This window comes from Lepisosteus oculatus, chromosome 14, assembly GCF_040954835.1.
Source record: "Lepisosteus oculatus isolate fLepOcu1 chromosome 14, fLepOcu1.hap2, whole genome shotgun sequence".
Classification (NCBI taxonomy): Eukaryota; Metazoa; Chordata; class Actinopteri; order Semionotiformes; family Lepisosteidae; genus Lepisosteus; species Lepisosteus oculatus.
In genome coordinates, this window is record NC_090709.1 from 5,274,846 (window position 1) to 5,299,421 (window position 24,576).

The following is a 24,576-nucleotide window of genomic DNA, read 5'->3' on the forward strand; positions in this document are numbered from 1 at the left end:
TACAGAGTGTGGTTTTCTTTTGATCGAAAATTGTATTAAAATATGAGCCTCTTTTACCTTTGTCTTGAATGTTTTGCAATGTATAATACTTTCCCGTGCATCCTCAGATAAACATTATAAATACCACAAAGTTACAATATATGGAATAGCATTTACTTTTACATATATTTTAAAATTTACTCTTATTTAAAGCTACATTTAGTGCTAGGTAAAGATAACGTTGCTAATCATGATGTAGTAGAAATGTAAGATGAATTGATAGCTGTCTGAGCTAAAAAAGTCCTAAAATGCCTCCTGTAACAGGTAAGGACTCATAGCAAGATTCAACTCCAAACGTTGCTATTGCTTTGTGCATTATGTAAACACGACCCGTTTCAGCTACTGGTGAGTGCAGTTTTTCCAAATTGAAATTAACAAGAACATTTTTCAAGATGCACCATGTCCCTAAATCGATCATCAGGACTACTATTACTATCAGGTGAAAGCAGTACAAAACATAAATATAACCTAAATATTAAGAGACTATTGTCTGTCCCCTACTGCTGTAAGCCATGTTCGGCCAACGCTAGAAATATTACTGCTCTACTACAGTAGCAAAAGTGCACAAACCCGACTTAGAAATGGATCACAAGTCAAAAGCTCTAGATGACAAGGATAGGATTCAAACCCACATGTGGAGAACACAACAGATGAGCAGTCCATCACCTTAACCAATCGGCCACCTCGTCAAGAAAGCCAGTCTCTTCAGACATGCGTTGGCACGCTCAAGATCATCTTTCTTCATTCTTGATGGTCGTTTTCCTCTTCCACCTGCCATTTCACTATTTTGCTTGAGTGATGTCAATCCAACAGGCGTGTCCTGTGCTTCAGTGGTGAGTATAGAGGACACCCTGTTGTACACGGAAAGCACATTGATCTCCTTGGACATGAAAAGTGCCAGATAAAAGCCATTTCTCATCCTCTCTCTTAGTATCGGGGCTGCTAGTGCATGAAAAGGAGGCAACTTGCTCGGCGAGCAGGCTCAGCGCACACCGAACGCAGATGTCTCAGAGCAGTGTGTCTAAGCGGCTGTAAGAATAGCGCTCTGCCGGCGCCGTGGTTTAGCTGGTTAAAGCACCTGTTTAATAAAGAGGAAGTCCTGCGTTCAAGTTCTAGCGTTACCTTTCTTCCTGTCTTGTTTTACAGAACAGATCATTTGGGACAATCACAGAGGGCTTGATTTGGTTTAATACATGTATTAATTTCCTTTGTGGAACTTTTATAAATCATATATCTTACGAAAGATGAAATGTGAGCGAAATTTTGTGTGCACCAAAAGTATGTAAATGGCAAAAAAAACGGCGTGAAAGCATTTCTGTGGTGCATTTGGTTTGCGTGTTTGGCTCTTAGCCCAAAGGTGGGTGTTTTGAGCCCACCCAGGGACGCACTTCCTCCCATAGTAAACATCATCACCACAGATATATAATTTGTCCGCAAAACCTTAACTATTTTGATATTTGCAGTAGTAAACAATTGAGGGTTGGTCAGAGGTAAAGACTGCGGTAGAGTCAACATTACTGGGAATAATTACAGTAATTACAGACAAGGGCAACTTCCAAGCAGATAGTATTCACCCACGGAAATTTGTTCCAATGGGTGGTGGGAGAATTCACTTATAATCCCGTTGCATCCTCAGCTAAAATAATTTAAAATACAATGCAAAATTATCTGAGAACTTGATAAGCAAAAACGACAGATCGCCGGAGTTATATTTTAATATTTTTGTATATTTACCTTAATTTGAATTCTAAATGTTAACCTAGTGCTGTTCAATATAATGTAATTTTATTGTACTTTTAAAATATTTTAGCTGAGGATGCGAGGGAGGATATTACACATTGCCAAACATCTAAAATAACTGTAAAAGAGGCTGGCATTTAAATAAAACAGGCGATCAAAAGAAAGCTACAAATAGCCCAGTGGGCAAAAGACGTATAATATACGTCTATTAAACGCATACCTTAGACGTCTAAATGTGGTCTACAATTCGTCTAGAATGAAATTCTGATATACGTCTAAAGTTATACGTCAATTATACGACTATGTTTAGACGTTCATTATACATAAATGGTTGGAGTTCTATTATACGGATACATTTAGAGGACTATTATACGTATATGGTTAGAGGTCTATTATACGGATAACTTTAGAGGTCTATTATACGTATAAGTTTAGAGGTCTATTATACGGATAACATTAGAGGTCTATTATACGTATATGGGTAGAGGTCTATTATACGGATAACATTAGAGGTCTATTATACGTATATGGGTAGAGGTCTATTATACGGATAACTTTAGAGGTCTATTATACGTATATGGTTAGAGGTCTATTATACGGATAACATTAGAGGTCTATTATACTTATATGGGTGGAGGTCTATTATACAGCAAAGATAGATTTTATAGGTGTAGAAACAAGTAAACCAAGCCAATGATTAGGTTTAGAAATTTATTCTGAAAATACACATTCACACCTGAAACATATGTATTTCAAATTATACATTGTATACAATCAATCAACAATCAACATATGGGCAATAATCATAAAAAACACAACTAGTCTTAAACTTCAGCTACAAATTCTGGTAACATGGCAATATACAGTATAGTAATGACAAACACAAAACTAATTGCATTAACACAATAACTCAAAACCACATTTTGATTCAAATATACATTTTAAAATGTACAACTTCTATATTTCCAAGAAAAAAAAATATTACAATGGAAGTTAAGACGATTTTTGTCCACTATTTGCAAACCCTGTCTAATTGTCCTAACAGTTAGAACCAAAAACCTATTATTTTCAGTGTCCAGATCTCCTGGCTTCCTGCCTTGCATATGCATTCTTCAAGTAACACATTGCGTGCTCCTTTATTTCTTTTTCTGTTGATGTAGGGTGGGACTTCAGCACCGCAGCTAGGAGAAAATTATATAATATTACTTCCCAAATAAATGATGATTAATATCTTCTTTAGTATAATCTAAAAAATGAACGGTTTACTAAGCTCAAAGCTGAAATAAATGTATAAAATTTGGCTTGCATCATAGCAGTTGAGCAATAAAGTCTGTCCTAATTAAAGAGTACCCAAAGTTTGAAAGTACAACATAGAATAAGAATAAGAGAAACGGCAAAACGATTTTGTGTCATCTTCCCCATTCACACTATTTTATGTGCCATTTATTTGCTTATTCACGTACTATTTTAATCAAAATAATATTAAGAAAGATCTGTATGTATTCAGATAGTATTATTATTGTTCATACTTACTCGTCAAAAGAGGATTGCTGAGATATTTGCGGATATACTTCTACGTTTGAAAAACGTGTCCAAAATGGTGACCAACGAATACTAGTGATGCATTGTGGTATATAACCGGAAAATATGCTGGGTTCGATATTTTCTCAACGTATGCGTTTATTAATGTTGTCAATATTATGGTTGAAATTTAACATTGATAATACATCGCGGCTATGTGCCCCCTGCTATGAGCTGATGTGCAATTTTAACGCATGCAGTTAGTAAGGATCGGTCACTGTTGTATGGTATTATATATAATGACATTATGGAATAGGATGGGGACAGGCCTGGCATCACGGGGGGAGGGGGGAATGTCGCCCCTTCAGTTTTGGGCAAAAAGATTTACCTAACTTAATTTGCGCCCTAAAAAAATAGTTGTACTTTGTCAATGGTCAGACAACACTAAATGACACGAACAGTCACTCAGTCTGTTTGATGGGCAGGAGGGCTATCCGTCCAGGAACTGCGCATATCAGTGTCATTATTGAGTGTCAACATTACGATCCTGTTTGCTCAGGTGGACCGATTCCTTGCAGTAGTTTATCATTATACTTAAAATCGTTATATAACTAGGACTAGTTATAGCAGTCTGTGATTTCTGTTGGTTTTACAACATTTTTTTCTTAACGATTCAGAACATCCATGTAGCTGCAAAAATGAACGCTTATGGTACTTTTCGCTCCAGGCAATACAAACCGTGAGAGTGACGAAAAATGTGAAACTGAACTTCATCGCAAATACCAGATTGCTAGTTGTATCTTCTATCATGAAGCACTAATCAATGGCATAGCTGCGAGATTTCATTTGGGTAGCTGCACCGTACAGCTCCGTTTCAACCGAAATATCACCCCCCCTCAGAATTTCAGACGCCCCCCAACAGATTTTTCCCCGGGCACCGCGCACTGATGTGGGACGGGGTGTCCAGGAAATGGTATCAACTTTTGTCAAGAAAATAAAAATAGAAACTCTATAGGCACTCAAACATTTTACTGTTTTTTTTCAGGCAGGTGGCAAGACCCCCTCCGCAAAACCCTTGTATGCCAAGCTGTGGGCATTGATTCGTCGAATATACGTATATTTACGGCGAAAATACGGCTATACATATATATACGTCGCCTCGACGTATAATCAACGTCGAATTGCAACCGTAAAATCAACGACATGAATAAACGCATATATAACGTCGAAAACACATCTAACACAGTGCCTGAGGCTTTTTACTGTATCGTGTGTGCCGCAACTAGGAGTATACGGCACTCTGCACAGTGTACAAAGTAAATTATTTTCGCAGTAATTAATTTATTATATTTATTACTATATTTATTATACACGTGTAAATTAATTACTGCGAAAATAATTTGCAGCTACATGGAGGTTCTGAATCGTTAAGAAAAAATTGTTGTAAAACCAACAGAAAGCACAGACTGCTATAACTAGTCCTAGTTATATAACGATTTTAATTATAATGATAAACTACTGCAAGGAATCGGTCCACCTGAGCAAACAGGATCGTAATGTTGACACTCAATAACGACACTGATATGTGCAGTTCCTGGACGGATAGCCCTCCTGCACATCAAACAGTCCGAGTGACTGTTAGTGTCATTTAGTGTTGTCTGACCATTGACAAAGTACAACTATTTTTTTAGGGCGCAAATTAAGTTAGGTAAATCTTTTTGCCCAAAACTGAAGGGGCGACACTCCTCCCTCCCCCCGTGATGCCGGGCCTGTCCCCATCCTATTCCATAATGTCATTATATATAATACCATACAACAGTGACCGATCCTTACTAACTGCATGCGTTAAAATTGCACATCAGCACATAGCAGGGGGCACATAGCCGCGATGTATTATCAATGTTAAATTTCAACCATAATATTGACAACATTAATAAACGCATACATTGAGAAAATATCTAACCCAGCATATTTTCCGGTTATATACCACAATGCATTGTTAGTATTCGTTGGTCACCATTTTGGACACGTTTTTCAAACGTAGAAGTATTTATCCGCAAATATCTCAGCAATGCTCTTTTGACGAGTAAGTATGAATAATAATACTATCTGAATACATATAGATCTTTCTTAATATTATTTTGATTAAAATAGTACGTGAATAAGCAAAAAATGGCATATAAAAATAGTGTGAATGGGAAGATGCCGTTTCTCTATTCTTATTCTATGTTGTACTTTCAAACTTTGGGTACTCTTTAATTAGGACAGACTTTATTGCTCAACTGCTATGATGCAAGCCAAATTTATACATTTATATCAGCTTTGAGCTTAGTAAACCGTTCATTTTTAGATTATACTTAAGAAAATATTAATCATCATTTATTTGGGAAGTAATATAATATTATTTTCTCCTAGCTGCGGTGCTGAAGTCCCACCCTACATCAACAGAAAAAGAAATAAAGGAGCACGCAATGTGTTACTTGAAGAATGCATATGCAAGGCAGGGGGCCAGGAGATCTGGACACTGAAAATAATAGGTTTCTGGTTCTAACTGTTAGGACAATTAGACAAGGTTTGCAAATAGTGGACAAAAATCATCTTAACTTCCACTGTAATATTTGTTTTCTTGGAAATATAGAAGTTGTACATTTTACAATTTATATTTGAATCAAAATGTGGTTTTGAGTTAGTGTGTTAATGTAATTAGTTTGTGTTTGTCATTACTATACTGTATATTGCCATGTTACCAGAATTTGTAGCTGAAGTTTAAGACTAGTTGTGTTTTTATGATTATTGCCCATATGTTGATTGTTGATTGATTGTTTACAATGTACAATTTGAAATACATATTTTTCAGGTGTGAATGTGTATTTTCAGAATAAATTTCTAAACCAAATCATTGGCTTGATTTACTAGTTTCTACACCTGTAAAACTCTTTGATGTATAATAGACCTCTAACCATATACGTATAATAGACCTCTAAAGTTATCCGTATAATAGACCTCTAACCATATACGTATAATAGTCCTCTAAAGTTATCCGGAACTCCAACCGCATATGTATAATAGTCCTCTAAATTTATTCGTATAATAGAACTCCAACCATTTACGTATAATGAACATCTAATCATAGACGCATAATTGACGTATAACAATAGACGTATATCAGAATTTCATTCTAGACGAATTGCGGACCACATTTAGACGTCTAAGGTATGCGTTTAATAGACGTATATTATACGTCTTTTGCCCACTGGGGTGTCTTCCGACTTGTCGTAGCTGTTGAATCTCACCCGGGATTTCCTGAGAGATTGTTCAGCGAGCTAGTCCTCCATCTGCACTTTGCACTGAGCTGAAAGCTGTGTGAGTTCCTTACTGCGTGTCCTGTACTGTTACATGTGCTCTCGTGTAGATTATCTATGTGGAGAACAGAGACAATAATTTTTCCCATATGTGAAGGAAAATGCTAAAGAGCCTGAAAGCTTTGAACATTTAAGTTCGCATGTTTTATATTCTTCATATACTTTATATTCCTTACAGCAGAGTAAGCCAATCGTAAGCCAATCACCAGCGGAATTAACATTAATATACTGTAAAGTGCTGTTACTTGGGAGTGTTAATCTACAATTAAAAGAAACACGTGGCATCTAGAGCTCTAAAGAGGTTAACATACAGTAGACGTCTGTAACAGATCTTTTCAGTTCATTGCTGTTCCTCTGGCTTGGTGAGCCTTTGGAATTTTAAAACAGCGTTTTGCTTGCCTCTCATGTGGTCTGTGTCCATTAAGAGCCGCACCATCACTGTGTCGTGTGTGGTCCTACACAACTACACAGCTATCTACTGGAGTCATCTTTTGTCTGGCTTCCGGTCAAATTCTGCGTAGACTTTAAAATCCTCATGCTCACCTATAAGGCTTACATGGCTTGGCACCTCAATACCTGTCCGAACTTTTATCGCCCTACTCCCCACCTCGCAACCTCCGCTCTTCAAATTCTGCCCTCCTTACTGTCCCCCAAGCCCGTCTACATTGTATGGGCGACAGGGCCTTCTCCTGCTATGCCCCCAAACTCTGGAACTCTTTGCCCAAGGATATTAGAGGGTCACCTTCTCTAAACTCCTTCAAATCCAGACTCAAAACCTTCTTCTTCAGAAAAGCCTTTACTTAACTGGTTCCATTCTTCACCCCTCTGCTCTTCTTAATACCACCTTCCACGGTCTCCTCTATTGTTATTGTTGTATTGTTGTAATTATAATTGTGTCCTATCTTGTGAAATCTTCTTATTTATTGTTGTAGTCTTCTTATTTATTGTTATTATCATCCTGTAAAGAGCTTTGAGAAGCCACCTTTAAAGGCGCTATATAAAATAAAGTTTATTATTATTATTATTATTATTATTATTATTATTATTATTACTTATACAGCAGTACAAAGTCATGCCGAGGTTGTGAGTTCAAGCCTCACCTGGAGCAGTTTTGCCTGTTATTTCAGCTACAGAAACTTGCTAGTGGATTTAGGTTGGTTGTTCTGTTTCTTTTACCGCTCGATGGAGCTTTATTAATGCAGGCACACCTGCTTCCAATTTTTTAACAATTTATAAAGCCTACAGTGGACGACATTTGGCTCCGGCACACATCAGTTGCTTGGGATATCATTATAATATTTAATTTGCTTTCCCGTCACACCATTTTTATTAATAATGATGTTTATTAATAAATGTTTATTTAAAACATGTCATTTATTATTGATACAGTTTCATTCTGTCTTTATTAGAACCTGTATCACAGCTAATGCACGTTAAGCCTTCAGGATGCAATGGTGAAAGTTGAGTTATCTCAGGGATCGAAGAGAACTGAAATTTAGTAAATCCATATTTTAATAGAGTGTAAATCTTCAAAGTGTTCTGTCACTTCAAAAGCAAGTTATAGGAGCAGGGATTGAACCCACATGGACACTTGTGCCTTGGACCTTAAGTCCAATACATTGACCACTAAGCCATCCTGGTCGACAGTTTCAACTACTCAATTGCTCAGCCATCCCGGGTTCACCTTTCCAGTTCTGTGTTACACAGTTCATTGAATATATTTGTTAATTTAATATATTAATTGAATATATTTGTTATATTTTCAAATGGGTGGTTCCCAGGGGAAAACAGGGTTATTGAGCCATTGGGTATTCTGAGAATAAATTGGGTGGGTGAATGTAACCGTGTGGTAAAGTAAAACAGTCCTCTTAGATGAAGCGCTACAGATGCAGCCCCTCAAAGTGTATAAGACTTACATTTATAGTACTGCTGACACAAATGTAACCTCTACATCAGACCAAAATAGAGATGTGTTCACTTAATCATGTGAAGGATCTCCTCATGAATCTGTCTCAATCGTCAGTGGAAATAGAAGCCATTAAAATACGATACATGTTCACCTTCAACCCCTTCTGCCGGACGTGCTTGTTTCTGGAATATTTGCAATGAGTACCGAATTAAGAGTTATGTGTCCTTACTGGTATCTTTTAAACCGTGAGGGACATTCGGTTATATACAAACAGGACAGAGACAAAGTAATAATCCTATTTTAAAGTGTCTTGCATTTTAATTTACTGATCAGATAAATTGAAATGTTCTGATTCAGAGCCCCTACAGTTCATGCTAATTAGAACCACAACAATGCTCCTGAGTCCTGAGCACCACACTGAGCACAATTTCAGCTGGGGTCTGACTTTGTTCAGCACGACTTCTTGTTGCAGTTAAGCTCAGAGCTGGAGACGATTTCCATATTCTACCACACTAACTAGTCCAAAACTTAGTACACAGTACACACTTTTTAAGTGAAGTCAGGTTGTTAAAAAATTAAACCAGCACCCTGTCACAGAAACGTACTCCGGTCTCCCGCGCAACAAGCAGGGTACTCAACACTGTACTATGGTGGAGCACTTGTCTGCAGCTGAGCGTGAGCTCTGGTTAGTGTTAGCAGACATTTCCTCTTTTCCAAAGACATTTTCACCTTCTCTCAGCTTTTTAAAGACGGTCATAAACGCTCAAGAAGTAATTCATTTCAGTTTGAAGTCTGTTTCTGTCTCCGCTCTTGATGAAGAAAAGCTGTGCGTGGGGGACTCCCTCTCTAAAGAGGTTTGCCGTTACCCTGCAAGGGAGAAGAGCCAAAAATCACCGAGGCAACTACTGAGGCAATTAATATTTATAAATAATTATTTAATAAATAATAAGAAAGAAAAAAGAAAACTAGCCCAAACAAATATAAAGTTTAGAGCAGCGCTCAATAAAAACGATCAGAAACCAAAAGAGCTACTTATGCGGATCAGTATATTCCGATACTGGTGGTTCCGCGGAAGAAATAAGAAAAGCCGAACTCCAAGCACTGTGTTGCCATCATGGCTACTCTGGGTGCAGCTGCTTTAAGATCTGCTTAGCGGGCACAGAAAGTTGTAGGAGGTCAGACTGGTTTGCGCTGTCCAAATAACAGTATGCGAATTTAAGCTTGTTCAAATAAGAGTATTTACAATATAATACATACTTCAAAAGTGTTACTAATTAGCATAAGTGTTTTGGCAGATTGTGGTCTTCAATTAGTAAACGATGAAGTGTTTCCCTCCTCGTGAGCAGACCTGCCTCCATTTACACAGACTCCTGCTCAGCTCTTGATTTCACAGCAGTTTTTGAACAGAGCCCAACGCTGTAAGCAAGTTGAATTATGAAAAGTCATTAGGCACTAGGGATCCCAGTATGCTATCGCATCCTACTTGCACGATCCTACTACATGGTTGGAGAGATCAAGAGGAGATCAAGAAAATTGGACTCAAACTCATGAGATTAAAAGTTTCATGCTCTACCCACCGTGGTAGCTGAGCACCTAAAACATACCTCTACAATCTTTATTTCCTTGTGGGTTGTGTTTAATGCATAACACATTCTGATACTTAACGGCGACGTTACAGGGCAACAGATCGCAACCCTCAGCAACAATAAGCAGGACTTGGTTGTCCGGAGTGTGAAGCCAGGAGTATGTCTTGATCCTTCACTGGCTGCTATTTGAAAAGCCGTCATAAATGACGTGTAACAGGGCTTTATGCAGCTGGCTTTTATGCATCACAATGCATCAGGAAATACAATACTATCAGGAAAATAAACCAATTAGAAATACGCAATACAATGTCTGTTCCCAATAATGCAAGCTGTTTTACACTGACGTCACTCCATTTGCGATAATTCAGATTGTGAAGACAACTGCTCCCTAGCAGATCAAAATATTACACAAAGGCTGTAAAGCACACTCTGAATCGATCCGAATATTTGATTTCCGCGATCCGTTTAGTCAACAACAGGCACCTTGGTGCATCTCCAGCAAAGCATTGCTCAGTTTAGTGAACTACTGGTGCTTTCAACACACCACCTTGTATAGCTCATCAGGATGGCTGAGTGGTCTAAGGTGCCAGATTCAAGGTTTCATATCCTTCCATTGTTTGGGTGTTCTGGTCTCTGAATAGAGGCCTGGGTTCAAGCCCCATTCCTGACAGCTAGTCTCCTTTTCTCCCCGTCTTGTGCTCGCTGAAAATGACAGGTAGAGGAAAACGGAGAAACCGGTTTGCGGGCCCATCATGGGCAGGGAAATGCTTCGTGAACACTTCAATGTGATTAGCGGAAAGTCAAAGAGGCTTCAATTTCTGCCTTAAGAACTGTTTGGATTTCCTGTAATCGAGTAAAGATTTACATATGCATTCAAAAGTGAAAGACCGAAATATAAAACCAGATGAAGACTTATTAAAACATTGTTTTCCTTGCTGTTTCTCCTGCGTTTCATTAAATGTGACATTGTGAAATCAACCTGTAGCCCTACGGAGTGCAGTCACTCCCAGTGACAGCGGCAGGAGCAGAGAGGATTATATCAGAGCTCGAAAATATAGGCAAATTGATTTACAGAACATTTTTATTAAACTTTCCTATCTGCTCAGCCTTACTGAAGTATTTCAGCTTTTTTGTCTATTTCTATACTTTACAGTAGATAGTGTTTAGCCAGAGAAGAGAGATACAAGCACTATACCCCACAGTATCCGCCATTTCCAATAACCTTAACGAAAGCAGGAAGATCAGTTTCTGCTCAAGACAGCTGTTTTCTGAACTGTGAATCTCCAACACTGGCTGAAGACGCTGTGTCTGGGCTCCGCAGTTACATGAGAAAAGACTCAGCGAGCTGCAGGCGCAGTTCGTTGCTCTGAGCTCCACGTGAGGAATGGGCGTATCCTCCTTCCGTTATCATCTTCATACACTCCTCTTAAAACACAGCAAACTTGGTGAACAATGCACTGAGTTTTGCAGTTAGCAGCTACATCACCTTCCAACCCAAAACTGATAACCCATTGAAGCTACGAAGGTCAGTACCTGGATGGGCAAGACCTGCTGGAAAAAAAAAGGCTTGTTGCTGGAAGTGGTGTTAAGAGACTCTTAAGATCTTCCAGAGGTGCTGGTCTAATAGCATTAGTTCCCTTACAGAGTTTACCTTTCATAGATGCGCAAATATTGATGGAGGTGCATGCTTCATGGTGCCTTACAACAGTAGGGACTGCTTAAAAATGAGTCATAGCGTGTGATCGTTTCCATATACGCCCAGTGCCGCGGTGGTAGAATAAAGTATGATACTGCTTTGACACGCAACGACATTATATTTAACTGCAGGACTTCATTTTTTGGTCATTTTGTCTTTCATTGCATTAAGAAGCGTGTAAATCAAAGGCAATTCCTGCGTGTAACATTAATATAAATGTTATTCAAACTGTGGTGCAGCTTTTAAAATCCTTGTACACATTTCTCCATTTTTTTCTAACAAAATTCCATTTTAATGTCCAGACGGGGAGACTATCATTCCAACCAAGCCCCCCTTAAATCCTCCGAGGTGTATCTGTCTGCTAGCATGTATTTTGTAAAGATTTTTCTTTAAGACAGAGAGGGACTTTGAAAAAGGTTTCCGATGCCACCACGCACTCCATGTTAGATTTATTGCAAAAGTGTGGTGGTAGCAGCACTTACTGTAGTTGTGGCAGAGCGCTCAAGGCAATGGACTAGAAATCCATTGAGGTCTTCCCATGTGGGTTTGAATCTTACTGATTATAGTGACCTTCTTATGTCATTGTGTTCTGGCACAAAAAAAAAAGATAAAATGCTCTTTCCTTTTTCCTGGTACTTTTGAAATGCTAAATCACTTGGACCCAAAACCTTGGCAATAAGTCCTTCAGTGTCGACAAATGACATTTCGCAGATGGAAGCAGATAACAACGCTCTTTGCATCCTCATGTCTTCTGCCCTACTTCCAGCCTTTGAAAACCTCATTAGTAAAGCTGAAAGAACCGACTCCGTAGGTGTTGGTCGTGCACAAAGAGGAGCTGTGATAATAGAAGAGGAGGAGTGAGAATGGTGCAGATGCAAACCTGTTTTCTTACACTTCTTTGGAAGAAATTAAAATAAAAGCTGAAACAGCAGTAGCCATAAGAGGAAATGCCTCCAAGCAGCAAGCAAGCACCCCTTGTTCGTATAGTGGTGAATATCCCCGCCTGTCACGTGGGAGATCAGGGTTTTATTCCCCAACAAGAAGACTGGTAGCTTTTCTCCCATCAGATTCCATCTCTCATGCAGTGTGAGAAAGCTTATGTAATATTCCTTTCTGTCATTTTCTGACAACTATTTCAAAGGGGCACCTTGTCAACTCCTAAATGCTTTTTATCAAAATCTACCTATGTGTCTGATTAATTTAATTTTATTCCCAAAAAAAGTTTATTAATTAACAATCTCCAGTGAACAAAGAAAGTGCCGAAAAGGGTGAGTTCTTGAATCTTGAATCAGCTACACTGAACAGGGTATCTGTTCAGTAGTGGTCAGGATATATATATATACGAGAAACCAGGAGGTCACTTAACTCCTATTAAGCATACAGGATAGGATAAGGACATAACAGGAAAGGAATGGGACATTTTGTGTGTTTGTGCATATGTTAACGCATTATCTACATCATAGTGCCTTACCTCATTTGCATGATACCAAGACCATAGAGCAAGCTCTTCCTCACGAGTGAGATTCAAACCCATGCCTCCAGGGTGACACTATTATAAAATGCTTTGGAAAATGTGTTGGCTTTTATAATTCATCTTCTTTTTGGAGTGAATGTTGTATTTGAGAAAAAGCAAAGATGCTCACTAAGGCAGTGATGACACAGGTTCTGGCTATGCAGAAACTATGAATCATATTCATATGAGGGAATCAGAAAATAATATTTAATTGCACTTAGTTTATGAGGCTGTTAAAGTGTATATATATATATTGCTTGTCCTGTCTGGTTTAAAAAAAAATTAAAAAGCTGCACTGAAAAAAAAAACATAAAAATATGGAATTATTAGTAATGGTGCCAAAATAGATTTTCTTATCAAGAGAGATTCATACAATTTCTCCAATCCCTTATTATTTACCCTTTATTGCATAAATATTTCTTGTGTTTGGTAAAATTTAGACTGTGCAACAAAGATGTGTCTCTTTTTCTTAAGAGTTACAGTTAAGAATCCTAATCTGTTTTATACACATTTCTTGCTTAACATGGTAAGCTGTTACACAATTACAAGCCTATCCAATGAGAACAGTCTTTATTGTAAATTAAACAGGACTAAACTTAACATTCCAAGACTATAAAGGAATAAAGAATTCAATTTAGACTTATATTTTATTATACACATAAAGTCAACTGCATGACTAGAATTCTGTTCTAATCAACCATAAGTAAGAGTAATCATAGTCAACATTTAGATGACTAGACTAAATCAAAAGTGGCCGACTACAAAGTGACCAATAGACATTTTAGGAACAAGTAAAGGTTTATTCCTCTGAAAAAAGAACAAAGAAAACACAAAAAGTCAGTTGTGGAAACTTTTACGGATGTCACATGCTGACGCAGCTACCTACTTCAACTAATAGACATTTCAATTGACACGACTAAGACTATGATTAAAATAAAAACTGGTGACTAAATTGGTGTGTTTTTAAGTCACCTGACTGGATAAAACTCTTCCCACACTGACTGTAGCTGAATGAACTCTTGCCTGTGTGACTGCACTGGTGAACAATGAAGGTCTTCTGTGTGAGTGGGCTGGTGGGCTATTAAGGTACACGAGTCACTAAAACACTTCCCACACTGATTGCAGCTAAAAGGTCTCTCTGCTGTACGAATAAGGGTGGTGTGGTGGCAATATGGCTAAGGATCTGGGCCTGTGGGTGCCAGTTCAAATCCTGAAGCTTACTGAGGAATCCTACTCTGTTGGATACCTGAGCAAACCCCCAAACTCTAACTGCTCCAGGGGTGCTGTACAAATGGCTCCCCCTGTGCTCTGACCCAAAGCTTCTCTCCCTATCTGTGGGCCTCATGGTGAGCAACCTGTGAAAAGATAAATTCCTAATACAAAAAAATGTATATGGCCAATAAAGTGATCTTAATATGTGGGCTCTTCAGGTGATTCAGTCACTAAAACTATTCCCACGCTCACTGTGTGAGTGCGCTGGTGGGCTCTTAAGTTATTTGACTGACTAAAAGTCTTCCTACACTGATTGCAGCTTAATGGTTACTCTCCTGTGTGAATACGCTGGTGGGCTCTTAAGGTACTTGACTGACTAAAGCTCTTCCCACACTGACTGCAGCTGAATGTTCAGTCTCCTGTGTGAATGTGCTGGTGTCTTTTTAAGTGGCTTAACCGACTAAAACTCTTCCCACACTGACTGCAGCTGAATGGTCTGTCTCCTACGTGAATGTGCTGGTGGCTTTTTAAGTTGCATAACTGACTAAAACTCTTCCCACACTGACTGCAGCTGAATGATCTCTCTCCTGTGTGAATGTGCCGGTGTCTTTTTAAGTTACATAACTGACTAAAACTTTTCCCACACTTACTGCAGCTGAATGGTCTCTCTCCTGTATGAATACGCTGATGGACTCTTAAAGTACTTGAATCACTAAAACTCTTCTTACACTGGCTGCAGCTGAAAGGTCTCTCTCCTGTGTGAATGTGCTGGTGATTTTTTAAGTAGCTTAACTGACTAAAACTCTTCCCACAGTGACTGCAGCTGAAAGGTCTCTCTCCTGTATGAATGCGCTGGTGGTTTATTAAGTGGCTTAACCGACTAAATCTCTTCACACACTGACTGCAGCTGAATGGTCTCTCTCCTGTGTGAAGGTGCTGGTAGGGATTCGAAATGCTAGACTGACAGAAACTCCGCTCCTGTCTGTGCCGTAATGGCAGTTTATCCACTCTATCTGAGCAAGGCCTTAAGTGATTCTTCCTCATCCTCTGATTGTGCTGGGGTCTCTTATTCTGCAAATGCTCCATGGAATGGTCTTGCTCTGGGTGCTGAAACAGAGCAGTGTTTTCTCCACCATGTCCTTCAGTGTGCTGTTCAGCAGTGTGAATCATCTGGGGCTCCTTCTCCAGCTCTCTGAGACTAAAACCGCCCAGCTCATTCAGTTGTTCCTCTCTTTGCCCAAGAACAGACATGCTCTCCAGTTCATTAAAACTTTCAACAGTTTTCTCAGTAACCATATTTTTAAACCTGTGTGTAAAGTCATCGGATACTAAGGGATCGTATAATTGTTTTAGACTCTGCAATGACAATCTCTCCACTTGAACAGAACAAGGGCTAATTATTATCAAGCCCTGTTGGAGCTGCCGTTGTTCCTCCCTGTACTGACTCTCCTCTGGGTGCTGTAACTCAGTACTATTCCCTTCACCAGGGACATCAGTCTGCTGCTCTGCAGTGTCAATCAACTTGGGCTCCATGTCTTGCTCTGGAAGATTTAAAACATCCTGTTCTTCACTGTGCTCTTGTACAGTGACACAGCCCAGTTCATTACAACCTTGTGTAATGTTGTTTGTGTTCAGATTGTTAATCTTCTCTGTAAAATCATCACATACTAAGAGCCCAGGTGTCTCACTCTCAGGCTCTGTCTTCATCATGGGCACAGAGTCCAGATCCTTGACACTCTGTCTGCTGTCAGTGTGCTTCTCACTGAGTGTCTCTTTCCCTTCTGCAGCAGTGAGCTCTGTCTCCTGCATCAGACTGGAGCCCCACTCCTCCTCACTCTGCTGCTGTTCAAGAGAAGCCCATTCCCCAGCATCAGGGAAATCACTAGACTCTGATCCTAAAAAACACAGGACAGGAAACCAAGACCTTTATAATAATAATAATAACAACAACAACAATAATAATAATAATAATAATAATAATAATAATAATAATAATTAAGTTTATTTTATATAGCACCTTTAATGGTGACTTCTCAAAGTGCTTAACATGATGCCAACAACAAAAATATAAGCATGATGAGAATACGCTGTTTGAGGAGACAGTAGATGGTAATGCTGGGCGATAATTCGATAACGATAATTATCGCGATATAATTTTTCTCGATATAATTTTAACAAAAGTTTGATAAATGTTTGATACATATGTTTATGCTTTGCGCATGCGCACAAAATACTACGAGTGCGCGTGTGTGTTGCAGACCAGGCAGCTAACGTGGTGTTGTTAACCCACACGGTGGTGGCTGACAGGATTGAAGAGTGGAGAAATGAGCGACACTGAAGCAAATGTAGTGCTGCCAATGACCAGCTCGAAGGACGATGACATCATCGACAGAAAAGGTCATTCAACTTTGGTAATTTGGAGATATTTTGGCTTTTTACGATCAGACATAAAACAGAGCAGCGTGCACAGCGTTCTATTAAGATATTTATTTTGTACATTTTACTCATGCATATTTTGACATAAAAAAGGTTCCAGAGTTTAGGGTTTAACAGAAGGGCCTGTCATTCACAGAGTGTAGATGGACTGGGGGACAGATAGGAGACCAGAAACAGAAGAGAGAAGGTTGCAAGGTGGGGAGTAGATCGATATTAATTCAGACAGGTACTGAGGTGCCAAGCCAAGCAGAGACTTATAGGTGAGCAGGAGGATTTTTAAGTCGACAGGAAACTTGACAGGAAGCCAGTGCAAGGACTCCAGGATAGGAGTAATGTGAGCAGTTGTACTAGACCTGGTTAGGGTTCTGGCTGCCAAATTATGGACATACTGGGGTTTGTTCAATGTGGATTTAGAAACCCCAGAGTGTGGAGTGTTACAATAGCCGATTTGGAAGAAGACAAAACTGACCAAAATGCTGACCAAGTGGAAATATGTAAATGCTGAAAAGTAAGGAGCCTAATATTTAGCCCTGAACTTTAATACGTGCTTAGAGTAGTGCTCAAAAGGAAGTAATATCTGCACAAAAAGTAGCTTAAATTTTAAACTTGAGATGGCAAAGATATTATTTAGTAGCATGTAATTTAAGTTTTAAAAACTAATTTTCCAAACTTTAAATGCATTCAAACACATTTAATCTCTTTTAACAGATAAAGTGAAAAGGGACTGAAAATACAGCAGACTAGTATTTTATGTAACATATTTTTACACAAATTCATGTATAGCCATTTAACGGTGAACAAAAAAATTCAAATACTGTAAATAAAAATGTAAAGAATGTGGGAAACAAAAATTCAACTCTTATACACCACGCAACAGAAACAGAGCTCCTCTTCAGGAACTAGTCTCTAGTTATCATGCAGCATCTCCATCGAGGAGGAAAGGCAAGTCAAGAGAAATTAAGCTGTATCACTGGTTTTATTATACTTTAAACTACATGCATGCACGTTCTAGTACACTCACAATCAATGTGTGTTGTTTAAGCAGAGGGGAATAAGTGCATATAAAGGGGTAAAAAGTATGTCTACTGTAATAATATCACAAGTACATTACATTTACACTAACACTGCACTGAAAGAAAGAGAGGGGTTGATTCAAACACACCGACTGGACACTCCAGTACACTAACACTGCACTGAGAGAGAGAGGGGTTAAAACACACACTGACCGTACACTGGGATGAGTTAATATAGACACAGGCCCTGGAGGACTGTAATTCTTAAACCTATTAAAATTATTTTGTATACACAATCATTAGTATACATATAATAATATAAACCAATACATCGCAAAACTATATATATATATGTCTACTTTCCTAATTACTGATTCAGTGAAACAATTGTTTTCAGCACCGTAACCGTACAAAACAGTTCAGTTTCCACTAAAGAATCCCGTTGCTACATCACAAGTCTTTTCCACTTGACTCTGCATCTCTCCACTATATTCTCACCAGTGAGGAAGTTAAAGACACTGTTTTTAAACTCACACACACCTTGACTACATACAAGTCACCCCACTGACCTGAGAGCTGCAGTTTCGTGTCCATGTCTTCCTTTATTCCTGCAGGGACTTCACAGGGAAGCGTGTGTCCAACATGATCTGTCTGTCGCCGATCTCCTTCTGCTCCTGACTCCTTCTCCCACAGCTGCAATCTCAACTTCAGGCTCTCGTTTTCCTTCTTCAGCTGCGCCACTTCACTCCCGACACTGTGTGATTTTAAACACGGCCCGTCTCACCAGAGTCTGGGAGACGCTGCAGAGTTTGTTTTCAATCTCATCCTCGGAGTCAGACATCCTGTTTCGGAACACATGTGAAACTTCATGCACGATCGATTTGAGCAAATCCTCCATGAAAGAGTGAAGCTTAGTTTCCAGATTGAACAGTAAAATTGCCATATTTAACCAAAGTTGATCACAAATCCAGAGAGATTGCTGTGCTGATACTGATATGACAAACACTATGACTCCTACGCACCTACGGGTCTATATTATTGCAAGGGTTTGAATTCACACCTAAAGCAGGAACAGGAACTGAGCGATCACTCCTCCTACATCCTACCACATGACTCACTTCCTTAGTGATTGTTGCTATGCACTTCACATGAAGGACTTTCAGTATGTTGTATCTTGTTGAATTTACAATGAAATAAAATAATAAAAATAAATGTAGCCTTGATTACAAATATATGTATATAAAATATACACATCAATATATATACACATACAAATATATATGTTGTATTTTCATATATTTCCAGATCCTTCGCCTGTATTGAAATAAATAACAGTACTTAAACATGTATTGAAATAAAGGCATTAAACTTTTAATGTAATGGATCCATATCTGAACAATGTCTGCTAATAGACGGTAATGTGGACAATTCCTGTTGCCAATTGGTTTGATATCTCCAAGACATCAGGCATTGAAAATATTGTTTTAAACAGAACATGTAAAATGGAATGCAGGTCAAAAACCTTCTGATAATCTAAGTACACCATGCTACATGTTCTGTGCATCCTTTAGTTTATGGGCTTTTATGGGATTTAATTAGTTAGACAAATTATATTTCTGCTTACAATAGATAGTTTTATATCTCTATTCATAATAAAGATTGGTTTTATTATAATTGATGATTTCTATAATTTATAGAGATCCTTTGTTTCATTTTCAGAAAAAAACAGCAATGTTGATAGAATAAGAAAAATAAAGTCCCTAAAAGACTGTGATTTGAATGAAGTCTTTTCTGTCCACATTTAACATTTTACAGCTGACAAACCAGCAGCATTCTGACAGAAAGAGCAGTTGTAAACTCATTGTTTCAGTTGTCCAGAGGAGCAGAGTGACTGAGAGGTCAGAGCTGTTAGCTGTATTGTCAGGGTGAGAACAGCTCTCCAGCTCCCTCTTATTGACTTCACACCACCTGAGTGTTGATGCTCTTTCTCTCCTACTCGTCTCCTCTCCACTCCCATCTTTTGTTCTTTTGTTTGATTTATCAGCTGCCCCTCATACATGAAGGAGGCACCAAAGCCAAAACGTTCTGTCTCTTTTCTTTTCAGTATGGAATAAACCTTTACCTGCTCCTGTCTCATTCACTCTCTTTTTCACCTTGTCTGCAGTCTCACATCCTGCTGCTCCATTATCTGCAGTTTCTGTCCAGAGTTTCACCTCCTGCTGCTCCATTGTAAAAATGACTGATGAGTCACAGAACTGTTCTCACCTGTTAACACCCAGTAACATTTCTGCCCTGGTGGCAATTTAAATACCTGATTCTGTATTTTAATGTGTCTGTTTTGTGTTTAATGTCTTCATCTTGCTCTTTTTGTAATTAAATTGTTGTACTTTAAGTTGTAAAACTTAACCCTTGGTTTACCATGAGATTTTGACGTGATTTCTTGTTATAATGTTCGTCTGCATTTGAAACGTTTATATTTCACTATATTTACTAATAATCATACATACTTATACATACTCCATGTAGATAATTTAAATGAAATCACATGTCACAGTAAAGGCTCACACACCGAGAATTCTTGAAGAATAAAATCACACTGCACAACTTTGGAACATCACGTCCATGTTTAGTGACAGCAACATTAAAGATTTTAAGCTAAGACGTTTCAGATCACTTTTTTATGAAAGGTTCAAGCAAAGTTGAATAACTTTGCAAGAAACATTTCAAAATCTCAATCAAATCCAGTACGATCCCAATGGATCAATCTGAACTTTCTCCATCCCGACCAGTTGGGAAACAATCTTATGGTAAAAAAATCACACGAAACCACACAGATTCTTTAATGCTTACATCATAATGTTATTAGACTAGGACACTGATGTGAATATGTGTTTGGGTTTCGATTCGCCGATTCTTGTTAAAGAATTGGTGATTTATGATTACAGAATCAGTAGCATCGGAAAGCAGGAGCTCTGTTTCTTAGCAATCTTGAAGGCATGTCTATGTAGAGCACAGTGTGAAAATCTGTACTAAAAAACACCAAGTGCTTAAGATGACATCTTCTTTTACCGTTGCAACTTTTAATCTCAGTTGTACTTTTAGAAGGCATAGAAAGAACAGTTGTGTCGACATTTGCATCATACAGCAGAATGGCGCAGCAGAAGCATGCTGGGCCCATGACCTAGAGGTCAATGAATTGAAACCATCCTCTGAGTTTTATGGAAGACTTAAGCACACCATCGGGCCAATGTAGTATAAGAAAAACAAAGATAGCCAAAATCTCTTTCTTTAAGTCCCGTTCTAAGTTTCTTGCTTTTGTGAGCAAACTTACCCAGATCTGCAATATTTTAAAATATATGCCTTTGTTTAATTGGAAATAACTAAATTATTGGTGATATCCAGTTATATACTTGAACGAAACAGAAAAATAACAATTATGACCTACATTTTAACACACTGACCAGAATAATTGAAAAGCTTTGATTCAGAGCCCTTGCAGTTAGTGTTAATTAGAAAAACAACAGTGCTGAAACCTGAGCACAAGTTCAGCTGCTCTCCAGGTTTGTTCCCCACTGTTTCTCGTTGCAATTGAGCTCAGAGCTGGAGATCTCTAGATAGAACCGTGTTAACTAGTCCGCAGCTGTGTGCTCCTTTTGAAAGTTTGTTGCAATTGACCCAATGTGTGGTTCTATAGCTGTCAGGTGCAGTTCACTTACATAAAGGGCATTTATTACTGAGGAGCCTGAGTCAGGTAGTAGACGAACCTACAATCTTCTGATCCACGTTATCCATTGCATTACTGCCCTTCCTCTCACATTGCTGAACTGCACCAGATTGAGCTCAGCGCTTATATATACATAGTATATACATTCTATATGTATCCTCCACATAGTATATGGTGTGGTGCAGTGGCTAGGAATCTGTTCCTGTGGCTGAAGGTTGCCAGGTCGTGTCTCATGGCAGGCAGAGAAATCCTCTTCTGTTGGGTTCCTGAGCAAGACCCTTAAACCCAAGTGATCCAGGGCCACTGTATAAATGGTTGACCCTGTGCTCTGACCCCACGTTTCTCTGTGTATCTTATGGAGAGCAAGTTGGGGGTAGGTGAAAAGACAAAATCCTAATACATGAAATTGTATATGACCAATAAAGTGGTCTTATATATGTGTTATCTTATCTATATATATATATGTATTATTATTATTATAAGTAATACTACAAATACCAGCAGCTAGCCCCTCCCTACAGCTCTTTGATTACCATCCACTGACTGCTCCTCTGTCAGGAAGTGTGAGGAGTCGACACACTGGAGATTATAATGCTAGAAGCAAGACAATTACATGTCAGGAGAAACTTAAAGCTACAGCAGCAGGAGTAGCAGTAACCGCAACGAGGCGGGTAAAGTTCGGCTTTTCTCATTTTCTTCTGCAGAGCCACTGTGTCAGAATGCACTGCTCTGGATATAAAGGGAATTGTGGCTTCAGATCATTTAAACTGAGCTCTGCATTGTTTTATTCATGCTGCCTACATGCTTTGAATTGCTGATATTTCCTGCATGCATTTCTTTTTCAGGTTTCATTAAATTCCTCACATTTGAGCCAACACTTAAATATTTCACTAGGGGTCGCATAATACGCGGTGCAAACCTTATTTACTGTGGATTGCTGTGGCACATGAAGCTGTTTTATTCAGTGGGGAGGTTTGATGCGCATATTACAAATCGAGCGGGCGAGTAAGAAATCCAAGAAGAAATCCAATTAAAAGAAATTGAAAGAATCCAAGATGCGTAGAAAACTGCAGATCTTAAAAATGCAGAACAGTTACATAGTACACTGTGCTGCACCTTTTATATTTCGGTCTTACAAATTTGAATACATACCTTACCGCAAATCGTGCCTTGATTACAGACACCCCAAACAGTTCTTAATTCACAAAGCAAAGGCTATCTAAATGTGCCTCTGTTCCTTTCCCTTTCAGGATATTGTTAAAGATTAGAGAGTACCATAAGTGTGAAGCGAAGAGAGAAACTCAGAACGGAGCTTTAATAAACACAGGGAAAGGGAGTCTTCTCTCGCATTTCAGTGAATCTAGGGTGTGCTCATGAACCGAGCATAGCAGAGGATGAATTTGACCAATTTATGTCTGGGTTATGGGACCTGAATGCTTCCACTGCATCACTCACCCTAAAATGCTGTAAAAACAACTGTTCTTTCGGTACTTACTAAATGTACTCCTGAGATTCAAAGTTTCAATAGTAAAGGAAGGTGTCACCTTGAGCACCCTGTGTCTTTTTAATACAAATCATCACACTGCTCTACATAGACCTGTCTTCAGAATCCTTACGATTGCTGAGAAGCAAAGCTTTTGCATTCCGAGGATACTGATTCTTTCACCGTAAATCCCCAATTCTTCAACAAGAATCAATGAAAACCAAACACTTATACACACTTGTGTCCTAGCGTGAAAGCAATATGATGGAAGCATTTGAGAATCTCCTTCACAGCACATATGAGAATTTCAATTTCTTCCCCATTGCAGAGCGTGTATGGGCGCTCCCTCAGTACCCTAGTTTGTAAAACCACGACTTAAAGGTCGAAGCACTTTTTAATATTCTGGAGTCTCTCTTTTGATGGCCAGAAAAAAATTATGTCAGAACTTGAAAAGCTTTCTGAAATTGTTTGGTGCTTCTTATTAAAAGAAATCATAAGAGCACCTGAACAGCTTCAGGCTATCGACTGCTTAATATAGTGATCAGCAGCTTGATAACCAGTTTATAAGGCTGAAAATGATCCTGGAAGCACAACAAGGTTCTAACGGCTGTTTTAGGTTTTACAACCGAATAACAAAACAGCTTCAATTACGACGATTAGACTCAGCGAAACTTCAACGCCTAAGATATTTGCAGGAATTGTAAGTGTTTTGCACGTGTCGAACTTCAAGAACTAACCAAGGCAACCACAGGAACAACATCAAGAAGCACAACCAATTCCCCATTTAAATCTTTCCTGTAAGTTGTGCTTTGCGAAAGCATGAAGTAAACCCCCAGATTGCTTTTGAACATGTACAAAGTATTTCTGATGGAGCGCTATGTGCAAAGATTTAATAAGCTTTACCCCTGCCAATGATTCAGCATGAAGAAGTAAAAGTTTCACAGACAAAAGCAGCTTGCCACTGCAGCCAGTACTAAATGTACTTGCTGGCACACTACCATGTGCACTGCCTCATAAATGATCTTGGCAGACTTTGTTCCCTACACAAATCTGAAAGTGCCAAAGAACATTGTCTTTTAGAAAGTCTATCTCCAAACACCTTGTGCAGCCTCTCAACAGACTAACAAAGAGCTCTTTTACTGATCGTATCGCAAATCAGAGGAAACAAGGTCTTAAAACAGTTACATTTGGCAGTGGTGGGATTTGAACCCCTGCCCCCAGAGAGACTGGAGCCTAAAATAGAGCACCTTAGACTGCTGGGCCACGCTACCTTCCACAGGGGTGGGCTTTCTCACATTGCTGGCTTGTAAAATGCCAGGGGCTTCAGCTCTTGTCATCAGAT

General features: G+C 38.8%; 1 pseudogene; it reads right to left on the reverse strand.

Moving 5' to 3' along the window:
- LOC102695046 (zinc finger protein 721-like) overlaps window positions 1-24,576 on the reverse strand; it is a 1,154,024-nt pseudogene that overhangs the window by 933,939 nt on the left and 195,509 nt on the right.